Raw genomic sequence first — 19,670 nt, 5'->3', positions numbered from 1 at the left:
TTTCATTATTACATTTTAACAGTTAAATGTGGGACTGGTGCAGAGAGACATCTTGGACTCATCTTAAATCTTTCAGAAGTTTTGTTTGGACAGTCAGTAGAGAGGGGATTTTAACCAAAAAAAAAAAAAAAAAAAGAAGAGAGGCAAAGGCATGGTGTGCTGAGGGGAGCTGTCTTTCTCTGGCAGAAGATGAGCTAAATAGGCTAATAGTTTTTTCCATCTGTATTTCCTATCGTCCTACTGTGAGCAGAAGGGATTCGGATCCAACTGATCTCTCAGGGTGGGGGGGCGGAGAGGGCTGGCGGATGCTGTAAGCAGAGCCTGGCTGCCTGCTCCATCACTTAACACAGGCAGCAGTGGGAAGCTGAGGGGAATAACACCCCCGCCGTGTTGCACCCGCTCCACAGGATCCCACCAAACATTTTTGCTGTCTCTCTGCAGTGCTGGATTGCAGCCAGGCTGTAAGAGTGAAGGATCAGCCACCGTCTAGAGTACTGCCCTGTGCTAACCCGCTGGATTTCCATGTCGAAGTCCAAGGGAGAGTTAATACTGCTTTGAGCAGCCTAAGCTTTGGCTGGGCTTGCTCTCTAGCTGCTACCGCACAGCTATGCGCTGGCTCCAACGGTGCCAGGAGAGCCACTGGTGGGGTACCACTGGCTGGGGCAGCCCCTTGGGTCAGGGCATTGCAAGGAGGGAGCTGGGGGGGTGCTCCGGGGCAGCTGCTCCTGGGGGACACGCTGCTCAGGCTCTGCTGGCAGGTTGGTGTCCCACGAGGAGAACTTGGAAATGCTGTGTCCTGGAGCTCACAAAGTTTCCTGGCTCCTGCAGTCTGATTTTCCAGGAAAGGGGACAATCTAAACCCTCCAATGATTTGGTTTGCTGTTTTTCTTAAAATTAAGGTATTTGAAATAATGCCAACAGTGCCAAACATTACCCATTCTCTGGGGGAACATGGGGCAGGAACCAAAAATACGTTGTCACAATGCAGACTACCTGAGAATTTCACTAAATTAAAAAGGGCACCGAAGAAGTGAGTCTCTAACCATTTTTAAAGGGTAGGACGGATCTCCCTCCTCCCCCTGTCCCCCCCCCCCCAGCTTTGGCCTGTTAGTTTCAGAAACATCAGCAGTGACGATGATTTAGTCATCTGTATTCTGCTTTAATGGAATGCCAACTCCTGATTTTATACACAAGTTTCTTGATAGACTGCCTATTTCGGCAGAAATTACTGTTGTCAGCTTGGTGTTCGGGGTGTTAAAATCATCAATGTCACAATGTTCTAAATAGGTGATGCAAAATGTGACATCCAAAGAGAAGAACTCAGAGGGTGTGACATTTTCCAAAAATTCACCATATTTCAAACGCTACAGAGTCTGCAGCGAAAGGAATAGGGGGAAGGGAGAGGAGGCCTTTCTGTGCTGTAACGCCTGAAATGCTACAATGGAGTTTGAAGGTGCAAATCAGGCTATAACAAAACATGAGTGTGCATGCTTTCAACACCAAAATGACTTACTGGCTGCTAATTAAATCTCACTGCAAATGGGATTTCATTTTTATTTTTGATGGAAAAAGTGGTTTTATTACATTTACTTGGCTGACAGCCAGGAGTACAGCTCAATACGAATCGAGCAAAGTTAAAGGCCTTCTGCAGCAACATATGGCTTGTTTGGGAAGTATGAGTCATAAATGGAACCAGATGCAAAAAAATATAGTTATAAGAAGGTAGCAACTGTCCTCAGGCAGATGCCGATATTGTTATTTCTGATGTTTCCACCTCGTTGTGAAAAATTTACATGTGCATATTAGTGAACAGTTTTTTCCAACACGAACTGTCTGTTTCAAAGCCTTTAGATGGCATAGGTCCACTCACTCTGCTCCTGTTGCTGGTTAATACCTTACACAAGTTATTTTCTCCTTGTGACTTATTAAAACAGGACTTCCAGAGATGTTTCTCTCCAGGTTTGATTATATGTGTCTTAAGGTGGGCCTACGTGAGCATTGACTCCTGGCTCCCTGAAGACCCCAGGTGGCCTTCAGGGCTGCTTCTGACACACAGGGCTGGCCTTCATCTTGCTCTCTGCTCCCTGTGGAAATGCAGGCTGGCAGGAACGTGTCCTTGCACGGGGAGGAACCCCGTGGACGCCTCGCCACCACACCCTGCACCTATCTGCGAAGATGGCCAGCGTGTGTGTGCCTGCAGATGCACAAGCCGGCTGGGGTGCCAGGAGAATGACAATCACCACAGGTGGAGGAGCTGTCAGGGGCCATCTTCTGCCAAGAGCTCCGGTAGCCTGTAGTGAGGCAGTGGGTAAACGGGGGGGACAGGAGCGGTGAATGGCAGAGGGTGTGGGCAGGCTGGGGGCATTTCTGCACAATTAGTAGTGCTGCCAGCTCTTTGCCCAGAGGCTGCTGGAGTGGCTGCTGGTAAAGGGCCCTCTGCAACCACAGAAAAAGCTGCATGTATGTACTCTCGTTGCTGCCTTGTGCACCCACAGAATGTGTGTGCTTTTAGCACAGAGGCCCACATGTTCCTAAGAGTTTGGTTCTTGAGCCATAAGGCACCATTTTCCTTCCACCAGAGCCCCGTGTCCATGATTTACCCTGTTCCTGTTGTCTGTCTCTTCTAAATCCTCCAGCCATTCACTCCCTGTTTCCAAGGACGGATGTCAAGAACTTTGGCAAAGATTAAGTCAGCAAGATCCTCTTCCTTCCCACATAAAATCCCCTCTTACAGAAGTAAGACAGATGCGCTGGAGCTCTCTGCGGGGCAAAGCCTAGGTATCCCTGGTTGCAAAGGAAACAATGTCTTACACTGTAGAGGGAAATGGTCATGTACTCTTGAACAGTGACACAAACCACCCCATGCAAACAGTGTAGGTGCAAGCATTAGGCTCTGTAGGCTAGGCTATAAATCAGTCCTACCCAGTGGTGGACACCAGAGCAAGAGTACAGAGTGAATAAGCCCTGCTGGAAGGCAGTGTCCTGCTGCAGGCATCTTCCTCACCCTGGCTCTCCCTGAATCCTTTGCCAAGAGTCCTCTGCTGCGGGCGGGTTTGCACAGGTCAGGGCTCTCATGTGGCTCAGCCGTGCTGCAGCTCCTCACAGGAGATGGGCAGTGGGCAAGGTCCTTGGAGATCTTGTGAGACAGCCTCTTTGCGCAGTGGCCTTTTCCAGCAGGAAGTACAAGGGTTGCCTGGGGCTTTGCTCATGTCCTTCACCTGGGAAGCTCAGCACTTGAAGCACAGCTTGAACCACTGCCCTTTTCGTGACAGGCTTTTTGTATACTTAGAAAAAGACTACTGTATTAATTAAGTGATTATCAGATCTCACAGCGTCTGACGTCGTTTGGTCTACAAAGCTTAACATGTCATCTGTCTCTCTCAGCAGAAATGCCTTTGCATTCTGTGGCCATAGCCCACCCAAAATGTCCAGCCACGCAGTTACACCAGCTCCAGTCTCTCCTTTTGTTGTTTAAGCTCCTGCCCAGTTACTCTGACATATGAGCAGCCTGGCTCAGCTGAAGAGGGGAAACCAGCTCAGCTCATAACTTGGAGGTATGCTTCCTCCCTCCTTATCTGCGTGAAGAGTCGAACTACAGGCAAACACTACCTCCCAGGGCTTGCATTACACCATACATGCAACCCTTTGCATTTTAGGAATTCAGATTGCATATCTGAGTTGGAATGTTATTTCCTTCTTTTGCACCTGGTTTATGCTGATGTCTGGGATTCTATTGATAGAGGAGACTTGGCTGTCAGTAATTTTGAAGGTGATACCAGGGACTGAGGATAAGGGGAGAGTTGCTACTAAGGCTGTTGCTTTGCATGCACAGAAGTCCTCTGGGAAGGTGAAGGAAAGCTCAGGAGACTGTATGGCCTCTGGGGTGAACCCGAATCTGTCACCTTGGTGGGGAATCAAGAGATCAGTTGGATGACTAGACAGGTTGTGCCATCTTGATGGATAATGTTTATGCCTGTGGAAAAAAAAAAAAAAAAAAAAAAAAAAAAGCTCTCCCCTATAGCACACAGTGCTACTTAAAGGCAGCTAGATTTTGCAATTCTTGCTCATGCTGATGACATCAATGGGATTACTTAAGTGAGCGGGTGTTTATTAACATGAATAAGGGCTGTGCTATGTAGCATTAAATGCACCCCGGTTGGGCTGGGGGTTGGGGAGTTCATGCTTGTGACTAATGCATGGAGCTTGCTAAGAGCTGGGAGTGCCAGAAAAGGAGCTCCCAGCTCCTGGGGGAAAGGGTTTACTTTCTGTGCATTAATTGTACTTGCTTTGAACGTTGTGAAGTAAAAAACAAGCTCTGCAGCATGCCCTCCAAAGGCTTCCTACCTCAGGAAGAGCTGTGGGAGGTTTTGTGTGTGAGTGCTCCATAAGAAGAAAAGGCTGAGAGGATGGAAAAAATGTGCCTTTGTACCAAACTCCCACAGAGAGAAATTTCAGGGGGGTTGATCCTACAAAGCTGGAGGTATGTGCTTAACTTTACACACCCAGAGAGGCCCCATCGACTAAACTTATTTAAAATCATTGTATGGTCTATGCCTTAACTTGTATGCTCTTTCAGTCAAAGATTTTGTCTGCCTCTTTGGCCAAGATTTTGTTTCAGACAGTGCATCCTTCCAAGCACAACATTTGTGGCAGTGGAACGGGTAACCCTATTTCTATAGCGCAGGAAACCTGGTGGTTGTTTCCATGCTCTGGGGTTAGATAACCCTCCGCCATATGCTGGAAGCCAAACTTCCTCGCTCAGCATGCTTCCTGGCTCTACAGGAGACGTGAGCCAGTGGAGGGCTTGGGAGCACTTAACTCCTGTGCAGCTCTCCAGAGTGCCTCGTATATGCTGGTGGAAATCCTGTAACAGAACTATCTTGTAATTCAGAGTATTTGGCTCCTAATTGTGCATGATTTTGATGAGCAGCTGGTGAAAAAAGCTTCCTTGAACTGAGTTTTGCTTTGACTTTCTGAGGTTCTCAGGTGTGTACAAAACTTATTAATGGCAACCAAAACCAGATCTGTACTTTTGTGGAGCAAATATATCTCTCCTTATGCTACACATGGCTTCAGCTAAATCTATACAGTTTTATTCTCATGACTTTCCTTGTCAGAAATTCACTTAAAATCTATTTGTTTCCGTCTCACCAAATATAATATTGTGATAACGGCTGCTATCATAACTCTCAGTGTTGCAAACTCAGTGTCACAGAAAGCTTAAATTTTCTAATGATTGTAGAGCAGACTGAAGCATTAGGATGAGAAATGATACAAAAATAATCCCACAAAAATATCCGCTATGTTACACAGACTAGACACAGAAAAATTCAGCACCCACACTGAGAAGCAAGCTACTTGCTGACAGGCGCAGGTGAGAGGGAGCATACAATTGCACAGGCTTATAGAGCTCTGGCAGTCTGACTGGGCAAATTGGATTTTATTGTTTGAATGAAAAAAAACATTTTCTCTCAGTTACCTTGGGCTGCTGAGCTGAAAGCTGGGTTTGTTAAAGTCAATGGAGGGAAAATCATGAAGCACTTTCCTGTTGCTTCACAGGTGCAATTTTTCTTGGTTGTCTTTTGGCTCAAGCTTAGTGATGGTTTGCTGGCAGCTGGCAATAAGGTGCAGGAAAAAATGCAGGCTTTGGAGTGTTTGTTTACATCAGCATACAAATCTGGAGGCCATTCAGGGAAGCCTGGAGGGGGTCAGCTCCAGGCTACAAACACCCAGGCCAGAGGAAGGATCAGAACAAAGGGCAAAGCTCAGTTTCTCAAATGTCAGGGACAGGACAGTGGTCTTTTTAAAGTGCAAGCTGATCACTGCAAGAGGGGGGAACGATAATAAACACAACAATAACAAAAACTAGAAATGCTAGAAGGATCTCTTCTTATACAAGGTTATATTCCTATTACATTATTTTTTATGATGTCCCTGTTCAGATATCAGTCCTGTTCAGAAACAATGAAATTGTAGCAGGTCCTAAGCACCCAAACTTGCAAAGAGGAATTCTAGGAAAGAGCTGCATGTAGACGGCTGGCTGCTTCTGAGAATGTGTACAGGTACAAGGTTTGAAACCAACCTCTAATTTGGGGCGAGTTGCTTTTTGGAAGCTTTAGGTGTATTCAGAGTTCCTGATAGAGAAATTAGCAGTTGAAAAGGAAGTAAACATCCAAGCCTTTCTTTAGAATATTTCACTTGATTTCTGGTACATTAATATCTGCTGCACTATAGTGAGACAAGTGAGATAAATTAGTCAGGACATACAAGATAATATATACTGTAATATTTTTTATGCTGGAGGGAGATGGTGTCCATGGTAGACATGGTGATTTGGGGAAACTGTCTAAGAACAGTTAATGGGCTATAGATCCAGTACACTTGTATGATATAGAAAACTCCATTTTATCAGAAGGCTGATCTTTGTGTTCTCCCTCTGGCTTGGACTAACGTTCCTAGGAGGACCTGGCACAGAGCTTGCAACAATAATTAGTGATACTATTGCAATCCCATCAAGTCAAACTGGTTCATCAGTGCATAACTTAGTTTGGCAATGCTGTCACCAGGCAAGTGTACTGTCGTCATCAGATAGGGTGAATCAGATCTGATCTGACAGAGGACAGAGAATGTACCCTCTTGAATAATTTTAAACCTCAGTCAGTTTATACTGCTGAGGAACAGCCTGCAGGAGGAAATCCTTCAGACAGGAAACTCCCAGCACTGTTGAATGCGCATGAATTACCAAGGATGTCCAAGAGGGTGGATGAACCAAGGGGCAAAGGACAAAAGCCGATCCATGAAGATGTTTGTCTTTGGAATTCAAATAAATTTGGGAGAAAAAAAAACAACAACAAAACCCACCACCACCACCACCACCACCAAAACAAAAAGCAAAACAAAACAACAACAACAAAAACCACAAAACCACCAACAAATAAGAAAAAATATGTTCATGCATCTCCTCATTTTTTTGCACACATGGGGTAACATGTATTATCTGTGTTCTTGGTGACTTAATACATAAACCACTAGGTTTGCTTCTCTCCCAAAACTCTGGAAAAAGTGAAACTCTAGGAACTCTGTTTGAACCCCAGGAATAGGTAGGTTTTTTTTCTGTGGGTCTTACCCTTGAGGAGACAGTGCTAGGGGGAGGATCTAATTCTTTGCTAACCCCTGAGACAGGTAAAGTGTCTGGACTCTTGCTTACCCCCCAAAGGCTGAAGACATGCAAGGGTTCTGTACTGCAGCTGACTTGATCTCTCATGTGGCTGACAAGGTGCACTGTGCCAGATGTTGCAACAGCAGCTCCAGACATGATGAGACCGATGTGCACACTAGATACACTCTACTTAAAACAATTATATGTAGCTGCTGATCTCCTCCGGGGAGTGAGATACTTGTCATCACAGGAAAACCTCTCCCAAGGGGCTAGGTCTCCGCTAATGCTTGCAGCCTTTGGAGAGAATGAGGGAGTGCATGCATGTGCACAAGAAAGAGATCATGCTTGTTTTAGCAAGGGTTTCCAGGATAAATAGCCTCTGGATAGCTAGTAAGTATTGAGCTAGATTTTGCCTTTCAGAGCAGAGAGTGTGAGAAGAAGGTGAGGGAGGCTCCGTAGTGTAGGCAATGCATTGATGAATCCCTGTAGTCGCTCAGTGGAAGTGAAAGGAGCCCCTGCTCAGACAGAAGCCCATCGTCACAAGCTTGACAAGTGCAACTTTCTGTTGAATAAACATGAGGGAAAGGAGGATGTAAAACTGGACTGTGATATTTTTAAAGACTTTCAGAAAGCACTATATTTGCTTGGTAAACTCATGGAAATTGGTAATTATACAGAAACTCAAGGCAAATGGTTCAATTAGGTGTAGTAAAAACAAAAAGGACAAAATAGGACTTTTGTGGGGCTGAGGCTGTTTGAACACCCAAGAGCTTAATGGGGGGGGCACCCAGCCACTTTAGGGAACCGTACCCCAGTACAATGGGCAAACATGGGACACATGAGGTATACTAAAATGAGAATGAGACTTTGAGAATTGAGATACAGTAACACCTGGGAATTGTACAGGAATGAGGGTGCTGGCTCAAATGTGACATGACTGCAGTGAGATGGGTCATGCAGAGCTGTGCTAGAGAATACAGGAACCAAAAGAAGCCTCCAATTAGTCTCAGGTGCAGAATATGATGTGGAGTTGTGCAACTGTTCAAATCTGGGGAAATTATGGAAATTTGGAAAATGGGCTGCTGAAGTTTGAGCAATAATCTCTGGATAGCTAGGGCAGTGGATGATCTAGGAGCTGTCTGGATTTCTTTGCTGTTGTGTCATAAATGTCAGGAAAGAGGACTTTTATGTGAACAGATTGAGCAAATAGTTTGTAGGCAAATAGTTTGCTGTGGTAAAGTGGCCCTGCAGAACTGGACGCAGAGCACATAATAAATTGTATATTGCAATAGTGTTCTAGCAAAGGGTGGAAAAAAGAAAAAGCAGCCACCAGCTGAGTCTGGTTTTAAAGTCCAGGTTTAGAGATGAATTTTAGATTTCAGCTACCAAAGCTCTCACAAATTATGGATTCTTACTTGTTTGTGCAATAATTTTGATCCATACCAACATTTTACTTCTGTTGTAAAAGAGAACTATGACACTCCCAAAAAGAAAAAGTGAGCCAGAAGATTTTGTAACTGATCATCTACAAGGAAACTGCAAAGTTCAAACAGATGAAAATGTCTCCCTTGAAAGTAGGAAGTGGCCTTGTCCTTCAGCCTCCCTCATCATCCTGATTTAAAAAACCTCAGTGACAGCAAATTTGATGCGGTTACTTAGTAATTTCCCTTCACATGAATGACTGCCTAAGATGCAGGCAGGGTAAAGATCATTGACAAAGGAGAGGTGATATTTGCTGCAGGAAAGGATCTGTGTAAGACAAGAGAAGCCCGTGTGCAGCCATATCTCATGGGATCATCAATGGATCATGGTTTTGTTCTGTTTTGTTGTGTTTTGATGTGTGTAAGCCTTTGCTTGAGGCAAAGGCATGCAATCAATATTTGCTGTCAGCAGCCAACTACTTTACAAAATGGTTGGAAGTTTGTCCAGGAAGGAGACAAGAAGCTATGACAGTAATAAAATTCTTGACCACTTCTGGTAAAATCACGTAAAGAGATGGTTTTGAACCTTAAATTCTTCAGTGAGTTTATGAGAACCGAGGGATCAGCCGAATCCAGTCACCCTGGCATTCCACAAGATAAGGGTCAAGTACTGCACCTCTGGGACTGGGCATATGCGTTTCTTCTCATGGGTTACGTGGCTCTCCTGATAATTTCTTCTTTCCTTGTAAGTGAAGCAGGGCTTTGCGCCCTCTTTGTAAATAAATCAGTCAACGCCCAAGAAGCACAACTTGTGCCAGCCTGCTGTCCCCATGGAAGCAATCTGCAAGGCCCAAACTCTAACAGCTCAGGCCAAAATAGAGCCTGGGATGGTGGCAGGCAGGTTGACTTGCTAGATCCTGATAAATAAGAAATAACGCCCTTCCTTGAGTGTACTCCCCAAGGTCCCTTCCCCTAGATGGAAAAGATTTTCCCCAGCCAAATAAATACCCCCTGAAATAAAAGTACATGGTGTTCCCTGATCAACACTGCAGCCTACTGGCCATTTCCCTCTAATAAACTCATTGAGTCTGAAGCAAAATTCACTGTCTTCAGCAGGAACCTGATCAGGTCCTCACAGACATGCTTGGATTGTATACAACGTGTCTTTACCAGCAGAGTCATAATACCCGCTGAGGGTGGCTTAAATATGTTTGACTTGTTGTGGCAGATCCAATATATCTTCATGGAGAATTTGCAGTTACTATAGCAAAATAAGTCATTTAAGCTGCCTTAGTTATATCTTGGAATTTCCTTTGATTTATTCATGGTTGGAGGATTTGCAATTCAGAGTTTTGGCAGCTTGTCAACAGTTGTGTTTTTGAAGGAAAAGATGCATTCCACAACCTTTAAATAGTCTGAGAGCGTCTTGTCGGATGTGTTTCTAACATCTGACCAAATTCCTTATGCTTATAGTTAACTTAACAACATTTTCTTGCAATTATTTCCACATTCTAGACTCTACTCTTATTATTTTTTTTATTTTCTCTTACAGCTTGGATTAAAAAAAAAAGACATTTGTAAACTATAAATACAAGACTATATGTGACAAGTTGTTGAAAAAATAATAATTTTTAGAATACAACTTCTAAGATAAACTACTCTCTAACATAATCATTCATTATCACTAATTTTGTTTTAGACTCAGCACATCTTCTTCAGGTAAAATATTGCCCTTCTTGTAATCCATTGGTGGTGTATTCATCAAATACTTGCATAAACATAAAAAATTAATGTGGAGCACAACGTTATTTTCAATGGAAATGATTGCATTCCTGAAATTTGTCCCAGGTTAAACATAGATGTTCTTCCTGACCAGAAAACATATATCAAAATTGTTTCAGCAGTGATTAAATTCATATCTCCCCCCACCCCTCCAAATCCCCCCGGAATTAATTTAGGATTGCTGTCTTGATTTTATTATATTACTTATCATTAATTGATGTGCAAATTCAGAATTTAAATATGCTTCAGTTCCTTTGCTTGCTTCTTGAAATGTAACTTCACCTTGATTTATTTTTGGAAAAAGGAAAAAAAAAGAACCTAATAACAATATTTTGAAGGGTCTGGAGATTCTAGCTCTGTGCTAGGGAATTGTGAAGGAACTCGGTCAGAACAGCATCCTATATCTCTGAAACACCACTTTGAAAAGCATGTTTTTCCAAAGTAGGACTGCCCTGATCCAGCCAAGCACTTAACTGCGCATTTAACTTTAAGCACCTGCCCAAGTGCCTTACGGAGCCAGCTCCTTTGTCAGCTGAAGGGTGCAGGAAGGAGCTGCGGGACTATCTGGCATTATTTCAGAGTGAAGGTTTCGTGCACGGTGGTGGTGGAGGAGAGCTGTGGGAGGAATCTGAACTGATTTCAACCTCCCAGCCTGAAAATAATGAGGAATGTGATCTGAAGTTGCGCTGCTGCTTTCCCCTCCTAAGGAAAGGGAGAGCAGCCGGTTGCTCATGTGCTCGCCTCACTGGCCAGCCAACAGCTCTGCTCCAGCCCCAGCAAGGCCTTGCTCCCCTTCTCCTGCATCAAGCACAACTGTAGGTGCTCCACTTCATTTATTCATTACATATTTTCTTTCCAGTAATTCAACCGTTTATTAATTTATTTATTTTTTCGGTACAGACAACAAAGGCATTGTAATAGGGAGGCAACCTTTGGCCTTGAAAACACAGAGAGGCAAAATAGGCAGTTGGTATCACTGGAAATCACCCTGTAATTACAATCCAAGACACTTGTTATGATTGGGTTTTGGCTTGCAGGAGCTAGCATAACCCCCCCAGGCTAAAAGATAAAGGTCTGCTGACGTTAAATTAGGGTTGTGAATTAATGCAATGAATGACTTTTAATAATACCCTTTCAGAGGTGGCTCAGTGTTGTTAGCAGTAAGTTCTGACTGGATTTGCTGTGTGGGCCTGAGGGACTGGGGCATGCACCATCAGGGAAAGTAAATGGCAGTGGGGGTGCACTTGGTTTTCTAGAAAATCCCCATGTCCTGTGTGTGGCTCCTGTCAGTTCCTTCATTGCTTATAACACCAAAAGGTCAGAACCCATCAATTTTATTTCCAGAGATGTGAGCAGAGCAACTTCAGGTGGTGTTACATTGTTAGGTCAGGCCTTAGTAAGACATATTTCTGAATCCTGAGGGTGTTCCTATCTCATCTCTTCAACAACCAGGGATGAAACTGTGATGGTCAGCAGCTGTGAAGATGTTTCTGGGCCAAATGCAGCAGCCATATTTTCTCTAAGAGTCTTCTTCAAAAATGGCACTTACTTCTGCTCAAACCCCAAAGGGCTGCAAGGGCAAAATTATGGCGGAAAGCAAAGAAAGCAGAAGCAAAGAGCAGTAAAGAGGGAACGGTACGGTAAAGCAGCATATAGCCTCTTCTGGGTGTGCTCTGGGCCACTTTTAATTGTTTGGCACTTGGCTTAAACTTACATATTCCCCAGGCAGTCAGCACAAGAAGTGGCTGGATGCCTTCCTTTACGAAGTGAGCACAGCCTTTGTGGCTGCAGTAGTGGAGGAAGGAAAAGTATAGCCCAGACTGAAGTAGTGGATGGAAAAACCCTCAGACATCCTCATTGTACTGATTAGTATCTTGAGTCATTGCCTTTGGGGGAGGTGAGAGTTTCCTCAGTACAGCTGAGTTAGACGAGTTCCTTTAATGAGGTTAGATACAAGAGGCATTGCGCAGTATGATGGATTTCCCTGGGAAAAAAAAAAAAAAAAAAAAAAGAAATAAAGATGTCTTCTTTTTAATGCCGAGGGTCAAGGTCTAACTGGGCGTCATCAGCATCAAAACAATAGGCTTTGTGAGCTGCCAAAGCTGCCCTAGATATCCAGCTGAAGGCAGCTGGAAGTGATGGATGGAGTGGTGATGCCACGTGGCTGCTCCATGCCCCAAAGATCTGCCTCGGGCTGAGGGTCTGTCACCACAGAGGGGTCCCCATCCTGCCCGTTGGAGGCTGTCCCTGCCCCAGCTGCCAGGCAGCCGGCGGCGGTGGCACAGCAAAGGCCAACGCACGGGCGGTAACGCTAATGCAATGTGAAACCTCCCCCAGACAGCCAGGCGGGAGGGTGGAGGGGAATGAGGACATGGGCGAAAAAGGGAAAGAAATTGGGCTGTCTCTTTATCTCCTTTCAACAGACCTTTGTTGCACAATGTGCATATTTGTGCTGCTTTATATAGCACGCGTTAGGTTTTCCTGCTTCCTGCGTGCACTGTCAGGACATGGCATGAAGACAAAGTGTGAGTCTGCTGCGCTTGAGGAGTTAAACTTGCTGAAGGGAAAGGGAAGGTCTGACCTGCATGAACCTCATGACTGCTAATCTCTGTCCTGTGGCTAGCGTGAACCCCCCCAAATCTGCCCGTTCCTGTTTGGAAGCAGCTGGTGCCCTGCTTCGGTCCCACTGGGCTTTGCAAGTTTCAACACACAAGAGGTTGCGGTTTGCTCTGAATAACACAATCTGAGCTCAGAAAGCAAAGCTGTCGCCGTTGCAGTTAGACCTGCTGAGCACCTTCAGCTACCAACTGGGCAAGCAGCTTGTCACACACTTCACGTGGCCCATGCGGAGGGCTGACCTCTCACTGAAATGCCACTTGTCAGTCTGCTGCTCTGGAAATCTGTTACCATTTCTTAAATGCTCAGTAAAAGCTGTGGAGCAGGGAAAGATCAGAGAACTCACTTTGCATAGAGTGACCTGGTAGTACTGAAGCTGTTTTTTGTTTGTTTGTTTTTCCATTTATTTCTTTCGTTCTCCCCTAAGAATCATAGCTCAGTCTCAATAATTTTTTTCTAATAGTTTGGAGTAAGTTTAAGATTCCCTTCATTACCACTTTTTCTTTCTTGAAAGTGCCAGACTGGATTTTGCACAAAAGGCATATTAATGGACAGAGAGCTGTAGTAGTTATAAATAACAGCAGCAAAAGCTGCAGCCAGCACCCTTCTGCAGGGAAACAGTGAATCCAGTAACCAGTGTCTGTCTAACCCAAACCAAGGGGCTCTCAGGAGTCCTGCTCCTGCTCCTGCTCCTGCTTCTGCTCCTGCTCCTGCCTGCAAGAGAGCTTGAGCTGGCAGTGATGTCTTGGTGGTAACAGGCCTAGGTGAAGCTGCCAAGGGCCTTAGCTAAAGAGCTGAGACCCAAATTTAGTTTTGGATCTTTTGGGAACAAAGGGTAAAGTGTCTGGATTTGGGGTTCTTGGTAGATGTAAGACACAGATGAAGTTCAAGGTTATAATAAAATTTCTGACAGCGTGAGGGGAAGTTGGTCCTGGGGTACCAAGTATGGATGAACCTCAGCTTCCTGTAAAAACACCGCTAAGCTATGTTAGTTTTTTCTTGGTGAAATGAACATTTCTCTGGGCCCTTTAATGCATTTATCGCCCATACTACCTTTCAAGATAATAGCTATGAATGCCTCCTTTGTTGTAAGATGCGCACTGCCCTGTGTGTGTGGGAGGTGGGTGTTACGCTAGGCATCATACAGCAGTATTCTGGTATTTTAATAAATGAGCTTCTACTGGAGGTGACATTACTTGAGTGTAAAACCAGGCATATCTGTCTCCTTAGCAAGATACAGGGTATTTTGTGGGGGTGTGAAGTAATTTTCTTTGAATAATTGAATTAACTAATTATGCGTTATATAAATGTATAAGGCTCCAATTGCCATAGTATCTGTATACCATTCACAGAACTCAACGCAATATTTTCTTCTGATTACATGAACACTCTATTCTGAATACGCCAAACAACCTTCCTTTCTGTTTTTTTTATAGCTCCCTGACAACTACTTCTGCAACACCCATGAGATGTGAAGAACAACCAGTGACCTCCTACAGGGAACAATCTGCCACCAGAAGAGCTGTGCATTTAAGGGATTTTTTTTGGCTCTGTTGCCAACTCATGCCCTCATTCTAAGACACACACACACAAAAAAACCACCATAAAATAAAATACTTTTTAAAAGTGTTTCTTGGTGAAGCAAAATCTCAGAACTTGTAATGTGTTCAAAAGATTTTCATTTGGGTACTTGTAGATGAAATAAAGGGTATAGTCACAAAAGCTGCTGTGGGAGGATATATTACCAAGTATCCTGGAGCATGCATAGGGACAGGAAAGCTAGTTAAGTTTCCATCTCTGAAGAAATCTGAGTGTATGTGCCACACAGGACAATGTTCTCACTAGTCCCTTGCAGGCTGGTTGTGTTTATGCAAGGTTTGGAGCATTGCTCCTTGATCTCTTCTGATGAGACAACCACTTTGTGTGCAGCATTTTGCATTCACTGCAACACACTCTAGAAACCAAACTTCCACTTCCCAGCCACGAGTCATTTTCACACTTGTCTTCTGCTTCAGCAAATGGTAGAAGCATTTTATTCCAAGTAGACTGGCTTCAGTTGGAGTATCTAAGGTGACTCACCTGACTTCAGAGTGACCTGACAGTTCTTTGTAGGACATTCATCTCTAAGATGGAAGAACTAGGCTCAGATCTTCCCCTAAAAGAAGCATCAGAGCTTTGAATGGGCCCGCAGTGCTCCCCAGCAGTATCTGAGCCTCTAGGCACCTGTGCATCTTAGGTGGCTCCTTTCAAGCCCTCCTCTTGCAGCTGCTCCTTGTCGGTGCAGAGAGCAAGACTGTGAACAATTCCCAGGGGATGGGAACACTCACCTGAGAAGTGCAGGGGCACAATTCTGTGTGAAGGGCTTAAGCATAACACAGTCGTACTCTCCAAGGTTTCAGTCACCAGAATAACTGTGGGGTATGAATTTGTCATGGATCACCTGGACAACACTGTCCATGGTGGTGGACATATGTGGCTGAGGTGGCAGCTGGGGTGCTACTCTATCTTTCTAATTCCTGCTTTCTTACTACAGGATAGTATTTGGGTTAAGCAAAGCTGGCTAGTTTTGTTTGAGGACTCTTCAGATAAACTCTGGGAAACCAGGCAAGAACAGTGTTTGAGGTTATTGAGAAAGATGAAAAATTTTCTGATATCAGCATGTTGATGATGGGAAGCCCCATACTTTTCTTTTCTTCACCTCCTTCTTATGTGGAACAAGAGCAATAAGCATGAAATACAAGTTTCCTATACCAACCAATATTCACCAATATTTACTGCTCTCTGGACTAGAGAAATAGTAAAGGTTTAACACTGAATAAACCATCTTGTTTCATCCTCAACTTCTCTTTTTGACATTCTTTTTATTTTGGTGTTCTTCATCTAAAAGCACTGAATTCTTCCAAGATCCTCTGCAGATTTCCAAGATGTAGAGTTTTGCCTTGGGCTTCAGTGATCCCACTTGTGCCAACATTTAGATTTTTATCTCAGTTGCAGCTCTGAGTCACAGAACTGTGTTTCTTCCTTCCTTTTCCCACCCTTTTCTCCTTTTTAGAAACATCAGAAAAATGTTTCATGTTCCCTCTCTCTAAAAATGTTTTGGCAATCTTAATAACTGGCAATTAATGGAGCTGTTTCAGTGTCTCTAATGGGAAGCTAACATTCATCAGTTTTGTTTATGATTTTGAAGTAAGTACGTTCTGATTTGCAATGCCGTTTGCTCCTGGCTTTGTCTTTTGGCAAGATATTTGAAAATCATAATGTCCCTGGTGCTGACCATCCAAGAACAGTGCATTTTCATCCCTTCAGGTGGCTCTGCTGAAACCAAATGTCACCAGGCTGCCTTATAAAGTCTGTGAAATGTGGAATAAACCAGTCGGTAGCCTGGGGAAGTACCCCTTTCTGGGTGGCTTTGTGTTCCTTGGCAATTTTATATGCCTGCATACATTATCCTTGTAAGTGTGATCTGGTGTGTAGGTGGTCCCTATTTCTGACACATTACATTTATCTGCATCTCTGGAACAGATTAAAAAGTCAAGCCTTTTTTACAGTCAGAATATTGCTGCAAATGTGATGTATTCTGGAGACTGCATTCTGCATCTTGAGCATTCAGTTAATCAGAGCTGTAACTCCAGCTGGCTGCATTTTGCCAGTGAAACAAAATGGAACTATATAGGGAGAACACGTGAAGACATGCAGTAAATTTTTATGATCCCAAGGATGGAATGACCACATCGCTAAAGATTCATGAGCAGAGAGTTATGAATGGCTTAACCACGTAAGCAGCAATTAAAACTTTATAGCATTTCACATTGTCATGTTTGTTTGTGCCCTATGTGTAATTTTTAGCTCCTATTTACACCAGCACTGGTGGAACTGAGGACAACACCTGTCCCCAGTTGGTCACCCCAGTACCATAATTTCATTTTGTTGTTTCATTTTTTTTTTTGTTCCTACATCTTTCTTGAAGTTTCTCAGAGTTTTTCCCCCCCTTTTTGAACCACGAGGTAGTACACAGCCAGGAGGGTGCTGTGAGGTAACATTGCCTTCTCCCCTTCATGCAACATGGTGGGTTTGCCTGTGCCAAGTGGTGACAGTGCCATAATATATAGCTTCTCGTAGGAACTCTTTTCCTCCAGAAAGTATATTTCTGTGGATACCATGGAAACGGAAATGTGCTAGTGGTGCTTATCATTGTATAACAAGTGATGAAATACGGCATTTTTAATGGCCACGGAGTATATTCACTAGACGTCTCCTTGAACCAAAACTGGGGATAAATGTTCTTATGAGCTTTGTGCCTGGCTCTAGCCTCCCTTGGCTTCAGCCTCCTTCCAAGTGTTTTTTATGGTTTCTTTTCCTACTCCTGGTACAGGTGGTCTGTCTGGTTCTCTTTGTGTCCTGGCAAGGGCCATGGAGGTTTGGGCCAGGCGGAGAGGAAGGGAGAAGGTGTCAGCTCAGTGCAGCAGGGAGAAAGGGAAGGAAAAACACCTCAGTGAGGACAAGAGGGCAGAAAGTAGGGCAAGACAGAGTTAAATAGCTGGGACTGCATGACCAGATTAAAAAATACAGTGAACCGTCTTGGGACATCTCTTCTCCCGAACCTCCAGCTGACAAAACCTGAATGACTCAGTCCCATTCACATGATGAGAAAATCTTCTACTTTGAAAAGTCAGGCCTCTGACATTAATGCTAAACACCTCCCTCCCTGTTCCTGGCATTAACACGCTCACCAGTATAACCCTGGAGTCCTGCAAGATGTTGCCTCAGAGATAAGCCTCTCCTCAGGGAATCATAGAAGACAGGGACGGAAAGCACCTCAAGAGGTAATCTAACCCCTGCTGTTCCCCCAGGCAGAGGAAGGCAGATTGCATATATGGGCTGGGTGGGGGTTGCATGGGCAGGGTTTGTTTGCTGGAAGGCTGGTAAGTAGCATGTTGGGAGAACAGTGAAGTAATGGGAATGGCTTTGCCTGCACACAGGATTGGAAACCCTCTAGTAGAAATGAGGTATTTTGTGGTGACAGTGGAGAGGGAATAATACAAGGTAATGACTATGCTCTAAGTTTTCCTCAACCAAATGATTTAGGGCCAGATGGACATTTTGGCTTGACAGAGAAGATCTCTGTTATGCATCTGTGTCTGCCATGGGGTAGGGGTAAGGACTAGGAGGGCTGCAGCAGGGCTGTGGCAGGGCTCATGCTGTGCTTGAACTGCATTCTCAATATTGAGCAACGCTGCCCTTCCCAGTCACAGCGCTGATGGATCTAGCCTGGTTGCTTTATAGGGTCAATAATTTGCAGTAATCAGATTAGTAGTTGAGCAAGGTAAGAAGCAAACTGACCTCTTCAAGAAGCCTGACTATTTCAGATGTCTAAAGTGCTGTGATTCAGAGGAGTTAAAAGTATTTTCAGACGCAGGCTTCCAAGTTCCTCCTCTGTGAATTGTAAAAGTTCAAAGATGTCAGTGCTGTTTCTTGGCATATATAAATGTAGAGTAATGGGGAAATGGGGACGACTAATGGGAAATCTGAGACTCGACTGGGTAAGGTACAGAGTTAGAATATATAATATCTGGCTGCTGAAAGTCAAATGATATTGGAAAGTTAAGAGGGAAAGTCACAAAAGGCATTGAAGAGCCCAGCTCTCAGATGGAATGGAGAGGTCACAAGGGAACCCCTCGAAGAAGAGCTTCAGCATTTAGCCTGATAAAATTCTGTCAAGTGATTAAATTAAGAAATAAACATTTCTGCAGAACACAAGTGCAGGCTCGGTGCAGCAGCATCGTGTGCCGTCGGACGGTGGTGGGGGTGGAGAAACCTGGTCCTTCCATGCCACCTAGTGTAGGAAGCTAAGCAGCAATCCTGTGCCTGATGGCAACACCGAGACCTGGGCAGCCAGCGGGGTTTCAGAGAGGACAGACTGCATGGCCTATGCTTTTATACATATCAGATGGAAAAAGATCAAAGTTACCTAACTTGCAGCTCTCAGGAGGCTGGAAAAAAAAATAGCATGGGATGTTTGCATTATGATGCTCAGTAGCATGATTTGAAACTCTTCACTTCTGGGAATTAAAACTGGACTATGGCTAAATGGACGCGGTGTATGGTTGGTTGGTTGGTTTACTGTTTCTTAGTTATTTATTTATTTAGTCAGAATAGGAGAAGTTTTTAGTTTGTGGTTGATTCCTGTGAAAAAATAAGGTGTGATTTGTGTGAAGAAATAAGCTACGGTTATATTAGCAATTGGTCTACAACACAGAAATGAATAAAAAGGTCCCAAAGTTGTGGTGTGCAGTTTAATTGCTAAACCTCCATATGCTTCAGCTGAGCAGTTAGGAATAATTCTCTAGGAGCAGTTAGCTCTGTAACCAGCTAAATCAAGGACACTTGACCTTTCTTTGAAGCCTTTGGTGCTAGTTTCTCTTTGATACAGAAGAGTAGATGAGGTGGGAATGAATTCTGATAGCCATTCTTGCTCTGGGAAAATCTATACCATGTCATAAGACTCTTTCAAAACTGCTTCTTAACAGATTGCAATGTCAGTCCAGGATGTCGCCAATCCCAGAATAAACAGATAGCTATATATATTTCACCCAGAACATCTCTGGACAAGGGCACCTGCGTGCTGTCAGATTGTTATATGCATAAGATATGAACTGTGTTTATAAGCAACTTCTGAGAGTTGTACCACACAA

At 44.1% G+C, this 19,670-nt stretch overlaps 1 long non-coding RNA gene across 1 annotated transcript; it reads left to right on the top strand.

Annotated features, from left to right (window-relative positions):
• Positions 1 to 4,193: 4,193 nt before the first annotated feature.
• On the top strand, positions 4,194 to 14,700 carry LOC118243974 (uncharacterized). The gene is made up of 2 exons (XR_004777406.2): positions 4,194 to 4,480; positions 14,415 to 14,700. It is a non-coding gene; the product is annotated as an uncharacterized LOC118243974 (long non-coding RNA).
• Positions 14,701 to 19,670: the final 4,970 nt, after the last annotated feature.

This window comes from Cygnus atratus, chromosome 3, assembly GCF_013377495.2.
Source record: "Cygnus atratus isolate AKBS03 ecotype Queensland, Australia chromosome 3, CAtr_DNAZoo_HiC_assembly, whole genome shotgun sequence".
Classification (NCBI taxonomy): domain Eukaryota; kingdom Metazoa; phylum Chordata; class Aves; order Anseriformes; family Anatidae; genus Cygnus; species Cygnus atratus.
This window is presented reverse-complemented; position numbering and strand designations above follow the sequence as displayed.